We start from the raw sequence: 12,844 nt of genomic DNA on the forward strand, positions 1-12,844 counted from the left end.
GCCGCTCGCCACCCTGCCGACGGGGACCTGCCGTCTAAGCCAGGGCCGGGAGCTCTGCGTCTTGTGACATAGGGTGACTCGCAGCCGCTAGCAGGGGGAAAGGCCAGGCGGGCCACCGTGCCCCCGGATGAATGTGGGCGGGGACACACACACCACACACACAGTGCGTTTGTGCAATCTGGCTTTGCGGTCCTGCGTTATGGGGCTCCCACCACTGGGACAGTATCACACACACACACACACCCCACCCACACACACAACAACACACACACACAGAGTGCGTTGTGCAATCTGGCTTTGCGTGTCCTGCGTTATGGGGCTCCACCACTGGGACGTATCACACACACACACACCCCCACACACACACACACACACACACACACACACACACACAGAGTGCGTTTGTGCAATCTGGCTTTGCATGTCCTGCGTTATGGGGCTCCCACCACTGGGACAGTATCACACACACACACACACACACACAGAGTGCGTTTGTGCAATCTGGCTTTGCTGGTACTGCGTTATGGGGCTCCCACCACTGGGGACAGTATCACACACACACACACACACACACACACACAGAGTGCGTTGTCCAATCTGGCTTTGCGTGTCCTGCGTTATGGGGCTCCCACCACTAGGACAGTATCACACCCACACCACACACACACAGAGTGCGTTTGTGCAATCGGCTTTGCGTGTCCTGCGTTATGGGGCTCCCCACCACTAGGACAGTATCCACACCCACACACACACACACACAGAGTGCGTTTGTGCAATCTGGCTTTGCATGTCCTGCGTTATGGGGCTCCCACCACTGGGACAGTATCACACACACAACACACACACACCACACAGAGTGCGTTGTCCAATCTGGCTTTGCGTGTCCTGCGTTATGGGGGCTCCCACCACTAGGACAGTATCACACCCACACACACACACACAACAGAGTGCGTTTGTGCAATCTGGCTTTGCGGTGTCCTGCGTTATGGGGCTCCCACCACTAGGACAGTATCACACACACAACACACACACACACACACACAGAGTGCGTTGTCGAATCTGGCTTTGCATGTCCTGCGTTATGGGGCTCCCACCACTGGGACAGTATCACACACACACACACACACACACACACACACACACACACACACACACAGAGTGCGTTGTCCAATCTGGCTTTGCATGTCCTGCGTTATGGGGCTCCCACCACTGGGACAGTATCACACACACACACACACCACACACAACAGTGCGTTTGTCCCATCTGGCTTTGCATGTCCTGCGTTATGGGCCTCCCACCACTGGGAAGTATCCCGCCGCCAGTAGCATGGGGTTGGGACTTGGAGGAAATCCCTAGCCTTTCCGTAGCCCTCCTGTGACATTCCATTCCATGTGCCTTATGAAAATACGCATATGGTGTGAATATGACATAACTGAGATATACTTTATGCAAGATGGGGCTTGTGAGAGAGCATTGGAAAGGCTGTGATTTACTGAACGGTTCCACAGTAGCAGCCGTGTTAGTCTGTATCCGCAAAAAGAAAAGTAGGACTTGTGGCACTTTTTGTTAGTCTCTAAGGTGCCCCAAGTCCTCCTTTTCGATTTACTGAATGTGATTATCCAATGTGGTACGCCCATATCATTCTGGTTTCAGAGTAGCAGCCGTGTTAGTCTGTATTCGCAGAAAAGAAAAGGAGGACTTGGGGCACCTTAGAGACTAACAAATTTATTGAGCATAAGCTTTCGTGAGCTGCAGCTCACTTCATCGGATGATGTAGCTCACGAAAGGTTATGCTCAAATAAATTTGTTAGTCTCTAAGGTGCCCCAAGTCCTCCTTTTCTTTTTGCATATCATTCTTTATCTGAAGTTAGGAATATTGACTATGCATCTGTATTTCAACTATTCTACTTTGGGTGATGCCACTGCTAACACTTCAGTACAACAATGGAAAAGCCAGACAGGGCGGATGTCCCATCAGCGAGGAAATGACTGTGAAAAGCTTGGCCCTCCCGTGGACCCTCCATACTGCCACTCACTCATGGACACTGTGTCAGGTGGTCTTATGTCCTGATGCTAAACATTACCTGGGACTTTTTGTAATTTTCCACTGTAAGGGGGGGGTGTCAAGTTTGGGAAACAAAGGATTCCCACCTTATGTAAAACCTATTTAAGGTTTGGGAGGAAGGCAAACAGGACTCCTCTCTTCAGCCTGTCTGCCCAAGAAGAAAGACTGCAAAAGCCACCTGAAGGGAAGGCGGGGGGTGGGGTGGGGAAGTCCAGTCTGAGACAGGGGGTCCAGTCTGAGACAGGGGGTCCAGTCTGAAAAGGAATATAACTGGAACTCTGAACCACAGAAACTTTTCAAACGGCCTGCAACAATATCTAGGGTGAGAAATACTATTTGTAACCAATTTCTTTAGTGAAACTAGCTTAGTTTGCGGGTTTGATTTCATTTGCTTAGTAATCTGCTTCGTTCTGTTTGTTATCCCTTTTACCACTTAAAAGCTACCTTTTATAGTTAATAAAATTTATTTTGTTTATTATTAAACCCAGTTTCTGTAATTTCTAACTGTGGGGGCAAGAAGTGTGCACACCTCTCTTCACATTGAGGGAGGGGGCGAATTTCATAATATATCTTTGGGTCTGCACTCCAAGGGAGGTAGACACCTGAGTGCTGGGGGAAAGTCCCTTAAGCTGAGTCTTCCCAGAGCTGATCTGCAGCTGGGTGTGGCCCTGCCTGTGTGTGTGTTAGAGAAGGCTTTAATAGCCTAGCTCGGCAAGACAGGTTAAAGGGGGCCCATGCTGGCAGAACAGATAGACTCAGTGGTATCTCAGCACAGTCAGGTGGCTTCCCAAGGGGTCCAACCCATCCACTTCCCATCAAGAATCTAAAAGCACTCCACAAACTCTGACTGATTCAGCCTCACTGCATCCCTGCCGAGTCAGAGAGGTGTGAATGACATGCCCCAGCCTACACAGGGAGTCAGTGGCAGAGTTGGAACAGAACCTAGGTCTTCTGATGCCTGTTTCGGGTCTGCAACATCCTGTTGCCTCCCATTATGCAACCTAGGGAATGTACACTGTTTATTTACTCTGCCTTTGAGCTGTGTTACTGAGGAGGAGACTTTGAGAAGGAACAGTCCTCCTGTTTGGGAGAAGCCTGGGAAAAGCCTCTCAGTAATATTGAACCAACAGCTCATGCTGCTGACATCCTGGCTGTGCATACCATGAAGAAGCACGCAGCACTGCCAGACTCCTGTAGTCGGGAATGGCTATTGGTATCACTGAATCACAGCAGCCACACTGAAGAAAAACAGGAAAAACATGGACACATGCACATTTGAAAAAAAAGAACCTACTGCTTTATTCTGCAGCGGGGCTTGCTTTGAAACCGCCTCCCAGGCGTGACCCCTTGCTCAGCTACGTGAGGTGGGTACCGTGTTAAAAGACAAGAGTCAAGGGGGAAAAGAGATGGACAGCCAGAAAAAGGCCATTCCAGACAGCAGGAGAGGAGATGCACAAAACATGGCACAGTCAGGTGAAGGGATCAGAGAAGAGGCCAGTTGCAGGTGAATGGAGGGATTGTGAAGACGAGTAGAGAGCGAGAAGGTGTTTGAAAGACTGCAGAAGGTATTAATAGCAAGGAGGCCATAAGCTCTTTGTAGGAGAGACACTGTTTCATAGATTTGTATAATGCCTAGGACAATGGGCCCTTGACTGGAACCTCTAGGTGCTGCTGTAATATTACCAATAAAAATAAATGATGTTTATATTACAGCAGCACCTAGAGGCATCAACGAAAATTGGGACCCCATTGTAGTAGGTGCTGTATGCACGCAGTGAGAGACAGTCCTGATCCGGAAGAGCCTGCAGTCTAAATAGACCAGAGAGACAAAGGGCAGGAAGGAAAACATAGGTGCAGCAAGGTCACCCAGCAGGACAGTGGCAGAGCTGGGAATAGAAGTCTGCTAATCCCAGTACGATGCCCTAACCACTAGAACACACTGCCTTGATATTTGAAGTGATTTCTGAAATGAATGGGGAACCAATTGAAAAGCAGAATTCTGCTCCCAACATGAGCACAGCTTGAAACACAAAGAGGTTAGAGAAGTTCTTACTATGATGCTGATCATGTCTTGTCACCATGAAGGATGGAAACCATCTGTTTATTTTTTAATGTGCATGAAGGAGCCACTTTACTCTGGAGCTTCAGTCTGTCTCCAAACTGTCCTCACATCTCAGAGCAGCTCGAGTGGGTTGAGATGTATCCTCTGGAAGAGACGTACATAGACGCGAGGATTTGAAAAATGCTGTACATTCCATTCAGTCCCACACTCCATATCACCTAAAAGCCACCTGTGCAATAAGTAAGACTGACAATGGGACAGTACTATGGCGAGATGTAATAAAAGCCTGCTCCTCTGTGTAATGAGCATCCCATATTACCACTCATGATACAGGGCCAGACTTCACCCACGGACAGATTCCTCTGATCTTGTTCATCACCCACAGCTGGACAAGTCTTGACCAATCAGATGTTTCCTGCTGTTACCTGCTGGATAACTACCTCTGAGGCTTGATCATGCAATCCTTACTGCTGCAAATAGTGCCTTTGATATCAAGAGGAGTAAGCTCAGGAGTAAGGAGTATCCACATGAGGAAGAACTGAAGGCTCAGGGGTTTGGGTTTCATAGAAGGTGAACGGAAATGTTCATTTTTCATCTAAAGGAGGAAAAAAGAAATGAATGTAATAGGTGCTGAAAAGGACTCTCTGTAAGGTTTCTAGTCACTTTCACACCCCACATTTCAAGAACTAGCACAATGGGAGTGATGTTTGGATTCCAAACACAGCAGGGGAAAGTTTTCGTGCAAATAATTTTTTATTTTAATTGGATTTGACACTTATTATACAGACAAAAAGAAAAGGAGTACTTGTGGCACCTTAGAGACTAACAAATTTAAATTTGTGCCACAAGTACTCCTTTTCTTTTTGCGAATACAGACTAACACGGCTGCTACTCTGAAACCTGTCATTATACAGACACACACACACAAATAACATTATTAAGGTTATATAGCTAACAACTCTAAAGTAAGGAAACATCAGGATTAAGGTTGATGTTCAACTTTAATTCCACCGCCTTTTGCATATGCAGTACCATACAGTCTTTAATTACATGATCACATACAATTTTTTCCACACAACCCCTGTCTCTTTCAGTGCATAGACAGAAAGGCTCCCTACTCTCAGGTGATTGGCTTGCCACAGCTCAGTGTTGCAGTTGCAGGAAAAATGCTGTTTGGGCTGGAGCATGCCCAGTGCAGATGGAATTTTGGGAGACTTCAGCTGCGAAATTCTAGCAGGTCTCTACTGAACATGCACAAACTGATTATTTCTGTCATCTGCTTTTTCAGGCTTATAACTTGGCCAGATTTGAATGGGTTTTCATAGGAATGACACCACATCCCTTGCACAAAGGCTGCCCCCTTGCCAACTTTCAAGTCCTGGCTCCAAAGCATGGGAGTACTAGAACTTCTCAAAGAAAAAGACCTCCCAAATTATTTAATCTGGGCAAAACAACACATTTTTCTCTAACCTAGTTCTCAGAAATAACTGACCAATTGGGGCTGAAATTTCCTTCCAAAATTCAGCTCGAGACAGACACCTGTCAAATAAAATTTCAGCCCAAACAGTTGATATTTGGCAAAGTTATAAGCAACCAAAAACAGGGCTGTCTAATGGGCAGTGACAGATAACCTTAATAAGTGGTGCCACCAGCCTACTCTTTAAACATTTATGGAATTATATTTGGAACCCCAGCAACACACCTTTGTACTTGTGTATAAGAACCAGAATGTGAAAGTGGCTAGAAACCTACCTGTCTCTCTTTAAACAGTTTTAAAATTAATTTCTTCCTTTCTTTGGGGAAAAATGAGTATTTCAGTTTACCTTTATGAATCCTAAGGACCATGCTTCAGTCCTTAATAGATGAATAAATTTTTAAGGTCAGGGAAGACCATAATCTAGTCTGACCTGTTGCTATGGAATTTCACCCAGTGATTCCTACAACAACCCTATAATTTGAGATTCAGCTAGACAATCTCTTTTAGAAAGACATTCAGATTGTGTATCACCTTTCATCTTCTTCCTTCTTTTGCTTTGTTTCCTAGTCTTCTCCCCAGTCTCCTAAATTAGGGATGATCTCTATAACTCACTTATTGCTGTACGTCTTGTAAGTAAGGCAGCCATGCCAAATTCATGCCTGTCTCACCTTTATACCGCCCCACACCACGTTGTGTTCTCTTTCTGTGCTTGTGCATGCCTATATGTCTCTTCTAATGGCCCAGAGACATTGATTTCCCTGAAACTCCATCAACTCCAATGGCATTTAAGTAAATGCTTAAGGTTTCAGTTTAGGAAGGCACTTAAGCATGTGTGCGTACCTAATTTTAAGTGTAACCCTTCTGCCAGGTGGAGCCAGCAGCAACCAGGGCTGGGTTCAATATCTAGGGGTTCCTTTTCAACAATACAACACAGAACTGGCTCGAGCCCCTACTCAGTAACCTGGGAAAATTACATACCATCCCAGGGTGCCTCAGAGAGGCAAAACTTCCCCACTCACAAGCACAGAGTCTGAGTGTAGAAAAGAAACTTTTAATGAAAGGAAGGAAGTCACCTGACATTAATTAGGGAAAATGCCACAAGTAGGATTCATAATCATAAAACTGTGATCAGGACACATACCCCAGAGTGAGTGGGGCAGAGCCTTGCGCCTTGTGTTCTTGAGTTCTAGAAGCAAAAGTTCCTTTTCGGTGCCCCTTTCTGCTTCCTCACCATACCCCACTCATAGCGGTTGTCCTTGGTCAGTGAGGACCCAGGGGTCAGAGGTGCATCTGTGTGAGTTCACCTCCCACCCAGGGAAGAAGGCACCGTGCTTTCTCCACCATCTGAGCACTTGCTCTGGCTGGCCGCTCCGCCAGCCGCTCATTCATTGCCTTGCCAGCTGTTCGTTCGCTGGCCGACCGTCAGTTATCTTGTGCTGTCACCTGCCTCTCTGCTGTGACCTCTGCCATCAATCTCCCAGGGGGTTGTCTACACTGGCATTTTGTCCTCAAAACTTTTGTTGTTCAGGGATGTTAAAAAAACACCGCCCTGAACAACAAAAGTTTCATCGACGAAAAGAGCCAGTGTGAACAGCACTGGAATAAATTGCCTAGGGAGGTTATGGAATCTCCATCATTGGGGATTTTTAAGAGCAGGTTAGACAAACACCTGTCAGGGATGGTCTAGATAATACTTAGTCCTGCCTTGAGTGCAGGGGATTGGACTAGATGACCTCTGAAGAGCAGGCAAAGAGTCTCCAGGGAGGAAGCTCTGGGGGGTGCTGCTCCATCCCAGAGCAGGAACCTTTGCATGTAAGCTGGTCCACTAGGGTGCTGAGATAGACCCTGCTGTTCAGACTGAGGACTTGTGCCCAGGGAGCGCTACAGAGATGTTGAAAATGGAGGGGTACCATGGTGGGCCCTGTTGGACATGAGGACTGAGCCCAGGGAGGGCTACAGGACATTACTGAGGGATCTGAGATAGGCCCGGTTAGACAGTGTACCCCAGAAGGTACATTGTTTGCACATGGATTGTGGGTGACTCAGCCCGAGGGCTGAGTCACCGAAGACCCGCCTGACAAGCGCAATGGCCGATGGGGCACCGTGAGCCAAGACATTAAGAGAACTGCAGGCACGCACACACTCGACTAGGGGACACTCGCGAGAGGTGGGTGCCACCCCATTACACTGGCCCTAAGTGCTTTCCTAGATCAGGATGGAGTTACTCACAAGCTTAATGTGAATCATGTGCTTCAGGGTCTGATCCTCCTCCCACTAGGGTCAGTGGCAAAGCTGTCAGTGATTTGAATGAGGCAGGATCGAGCCCTCAGTGCTTTGCTGACTCATGGCTGATAACCCAGCTTCATTTGAAGTTCACTGACTCAACTCCCAGCTCTTGAACTCTTGAATCTCCCCTGGCGGTTTGGAAAAGCTTCTGCTGTGACAAGCTGTCATAGCTCCGCATTATTAGAGCCCTTCTCACTACCAGAGATGGCAGGGATTGCATGAACTCTCCAGCCTGCATGGCATTCTTGGCTGTGCCTCCCATGATGTCCGTAAATAAACAGGCCTCTAGTTCCATATGCAGGGGCTGCGTCTAGTGAGGTGAATTGTCCAGCCTTCCCAGAGTGGAAGACTTTCTACCTGAACAATGTTTGTACAGAGTAGATGCACATCTCTGCACCCCAAAGAGATACACCCCACAGAGGCAGATAATTAAATTGCTTTAGGAACCTGTCACAGGCTCATAGAAAGGCAGAGAAATGGGGAGACTCGATGGGATGGTTTGATTCTTCTACCCGAGGAACTTAAAACAATGGCATGTTCTCACCTCTGAAAGGGCCTGAGACTTGCAAGCTGATGGGCAGAGGTTGAGAGGGAAGCTAGGGCTCGAGTCTCCAGTGCATTCTACCTTGGGGCCATCATTTACAGCTGCACCAAGTGAGCATGAGATGCCACCAACTCAGAATTCTCTCCTCCCTTGCACTGGCTCTACAATGTTTGCACCACTGTATATTATGGTACAGAGTTCAAGGCCTGTCTCTGCTCTCACTTACACCAATGTAACTCCCTTGAATTCAATGTAGTTCCTCCTGATTTACACCATATAAGTGTAAAGAGAACCAGGCCTATGAAGTTTAAATCATATGCCTGGAAAACAAAGTAATATTTTCCTGTAATTCAAATCTTAGGATACAGTTGTAATTTCATGTACCTCATGCTGAGTAATAACATGAGAGGACTCTATGCTTGTAAAACTAAATGGCTCTTTATTAAGAGAACTATTTACAGAGATGCTGCAACTGCAGCTAATATTCCAGCCATGTGCACACAGACTGCCTTCCTGGTGCCTCCTGCAAGTTCCTCCCCCATACAACCTGAGCTTCTCTCTCCAAGTTCCATGAAGGTTGCTACCATTGTGATCTGTGTTATGTGCCCAGGGGAGGAAAGGACTATAAAGCACCCACTTACTTCTCTGGTCAGGCTAATTGTATCATGGGGAGAGGTTGTTGGGAGGGGCAGAGCCTACATACACAACCCTCCAGCCAACACACCTGAGCCAATGCACAAAGTCATTTGCACCAGGGAAAGGGCTTGCAGTGTGTCATAGGGTTTACAAGTCCCCCACTAAGACTAAAGGGATGATGGAGCAGTACTGGGCCCCAAAAACCTCGCCCCTCAGCAGCTGCAGAGCATGCTCCCAATGGAGGACCTGCTTAAAATGAGATACGGTTGTCAAGCTGGAGGAAGAGTGAAGGAGAGGCTATCTGCAGGAAGGAAGTCAATTAGTACCTTCTGGGACAGAGGAATCTGCAGGGGAAGGCCCTAGAGTGTGGGTAAGGCCCAGGAGGGGGGGGCAGCTATGTGCCTGACCCCTCTTTCTCTCCCATTCTCCTAGACCAGGGAGAAACCACCAGGAAGGGAGCTGGGGAGCCCCAGTGGACAGTCCGAATTGCTGAAACTGCTTGAACAACCTTCTGCAAGGAGGGAAGTAGAGGGCTATGACCACACCCCAAATTGAAGAGAACAATTGGGGATAGCAGATGCCCCAGAGGAGGCTGGTCTGGGGTGTCAGCTAGAGAAGAGAGAAACATTCCCCACCCTTCCTCCCTTCGGCCCTGGGCTGGGACCTGATGGAGTGGGACGGCCTGGATCCCCCTACCATTCCCTCCACCTCGAGACTGACCAGGGAAATCTGCAGAAGGACAGACTGTAAATTGGCCCTAGGCCCGCCCAGGACTTTAGAGTCCGTTGAGCTGCAGCCTGCCTGCTGGCCCCTAAATGCACCCTCCAACACACAGATTGCTTCCTCCACGGAGCACGGGGGGAACCAAGGATCAGATTGTCCCTGAATCATAGTTCAGGCCCTGGAGCAGTACAACTATGTGCGTCCCTTAGGGCTCCTGGTAACTCTACAATCTAGCCCTTGCATCAGCTTTAATTACAAAGGGTATCTGTTATAAATACAGGTTTCAGAGTAGCAGCCATGTTAGTCTGTATCCGTAAAAAGAAAAGGAGGACTTATGGCACCTTAGAGACTCAAATAAATTTGTTAGTCTCTAAGGTGCCACAAGTCCTCCTTTTCTTGTTATAAATATAGTTCCCCAGATTTCACATCTGGGTGAGCAGAGGGCCTTGTCTACACAGCCCCCCAGTTTGGAGTTGGGGGTGTGAACTGCAGCACACACCAGCATGCTGTGCTGTAACTTCTGTGTGTGGCGCAAACTAAAAGGTCCCTCGTTTGCGTAAACAGAGTCCTCTTGAAACAGGTCTAAGTTAACGTGAGCTAGCTACCTTTTAGTTTGTGCCTGGAGTGTCCTCATGTGGGAGTTACCGCACAGCATGCTAGTGCGTGCTGGAACTCACACACCCCATAGTGAACTGCCTGGCCCTGCAGACATGAGCCAGGGCTACACCACAAATGATACATCAGTATAACTACATTGCTCAAGGATGTGAAAAATCCACAACCCTGGCTGGCGCAGTTATACCAGCCTCACCCCCCATGTAGACAGCGCTATGTTGACAGGAGGGCTCTCCTGTTAATACGGCTACTGCCTCTCGGGGAGGAGGATTAACTACGCCGATGGGAGAAGCTCTCCCGTTGGTGTAGCAGTGTCTTCACAGAAGCTCAACAGTGGCACAGCTGCAGAGTTTTAAGTATAGACCTGCCTGTAGACGGAGAGGCAGTGTGGCCTTTTAAACTGGGCAGCCGATGAGGAAGTAGATGCTGTGTGGTCTAATAGTATGTAACAGCTGCCATTTGGGTTGACACACCAAGGATTAAACAGTGGACCTTCAGAGCTAAAAGGTTGAGTTGCTATAGTTTGAGCTAGATAACCAAGACTCTCTAGCTGATGTCTGTAACAGACGCATATCCTCCGCAGAGCGGTACAGCGGGGACCTATAACATACACTCACCAGTAAATTACAACTGGTTCTCACAGTGGTTGTGAAAACCTGGGTGAGTAGTTGAGAATTCAATCCAGTGGCCAGTAAAGTCAATGGGAGGTCATTTGATCAGGCTCTTAATCGCTCTGAGCCTCAGTTTTATCATCTATAAATGGAGATACTGATTATTTAAAATATAAATTAAACATTTGCAGGATTTAAGATACATACTGAGTCATGCACATGGATTTTCTCTCCGTAGATTATTTGTGTACATATCTTATCAACTGTATGTTATGTATACGTACACAATCACAGTATATTATGCTGGAAGGTGTTAATGGCTGCTATAAAGCTGATCTTTGATCTATAGACAATCACATACCTTGTTCAAACTGATGAGTGTAGCAACCACCTTTTATTTAGACTAAATGGAAGGAGCAGTTAAATGCTGCTTTATGTCATGATAGGTGAAACAGTAGAAGCCACTGTCCATGGCATTGGGCTACTTGGTAAGGTTTGAGTAACAGCTAACCCAGGTTGAATAGGGGTTTTCTGGGGATTGCAAATGCAGGGGCCAGGGGATTGATTGGTTGGAGCTGTGGGGTCTATGAGAGTGAAAAGTGGAAAGCGAGAAAGGTAGCCATGAGTGTGGAGCAGTGGCAGAGCACCTTGCAGCATAGGACTGGCCAGAAAGGCAGGCTTGGAAATTGGGAGCCAGGAAACTGCTTGCTGTTGTTTGTACCTACTGTGTTCAGGGAAACAGGACTTTGTACGTTCTTGGTAGATAAATGGTATTGCACCAAAGACTGTATCGCCCTCATGTATCAATTTCTTCTGCTAACAGAAACAGTCCAACAAGGGACCAAATATTGCCAAACTACCTGGGTCCAAAAGGACACACATATCTACTCCCACAGTATTTAACATACCCAGGTGCATGTAAATGCATACACTCTCACACAGGCGATTTTAAAGGGATGAAATACAAAGCTTTTCTGAGCGGTCTTTTCATTGCACCAGAGGCGAGAATGCTTTTTTCACATTGCACTGTTCATATGTGGGAAACAATCTAGCTCAAGACGACTTAGCAAGGGAAATCCCCAGTGGCTGGCTGGTGTTACAAGGCTTAAAATACAAGTCTGGTTATTTATAGTCAAAGGCTGGGTTGATAATAATAATAAAGATGTTTAATAAGCATTTGGCAGCCCTAAATACAAAAGTCCTATATTCCAGGCAGGTTTTTTCAATATAAAGCCCTCTTTCTCCCCTCCCTTTCCTCCAGCGCTGGGTTTACTGAGTTGAACATCAGAAGGAATTACGTTAATCCAGCTGCTTGCAGGTTGATTACAAAGGGGCTAAATTGTGATTCTGTATCAGGTCTCCGCTCAGGAAACCCCCTCCCCACATGTACAGAGTGATAATTAGATATCAAAACAATCCAGTCGTGCTAAGCCTTTTAGAAAGATGCATGTTTGGAAATCAGGCTTCAGGGTTGGGCCAGATGCTTTGTTCTACAATGAATTAATAAAAAGACTCCCTTTGGAAGGGTAATAGTTTGGCTGAAAATTTTACTTGCTTCAGGCCATCTGCTAGTACTAGTTTGAACCTCGATGTATTCCACAGTTTGGTATAATAGTTCCCAAAGCTTTTTCTCCCTCATATTGTGAGCTCTGCCATAGGACTGGAATAATTTGTCTCCTTGACAGCAAAAGGACATGCTGCTGACTGAAATAAATAGATGCTCTATTTAAAATGGCAGCAGATTTTCATGGTGCCGAAAATGTGTAGCATTGCACTAATGGGTTCTGGTTGGCTGCTGTCCTCAGTTGGCAGGGAGAGAGGACA

This window comes from Dermochelys coriacea, chromosome 1, assembly GCF_009764565.3.
Source record: "Dermochelys coriacea isolate rDerCor1 chromosome 1, rDerCor1.pri.v4, whole genome shotgun sequence".
Lineage (NCBI taxonomy): Eukaryota > Metazoa > Chordata > Testudines > Dermochelyidae > Dermochelys > Dermochelys coriacea.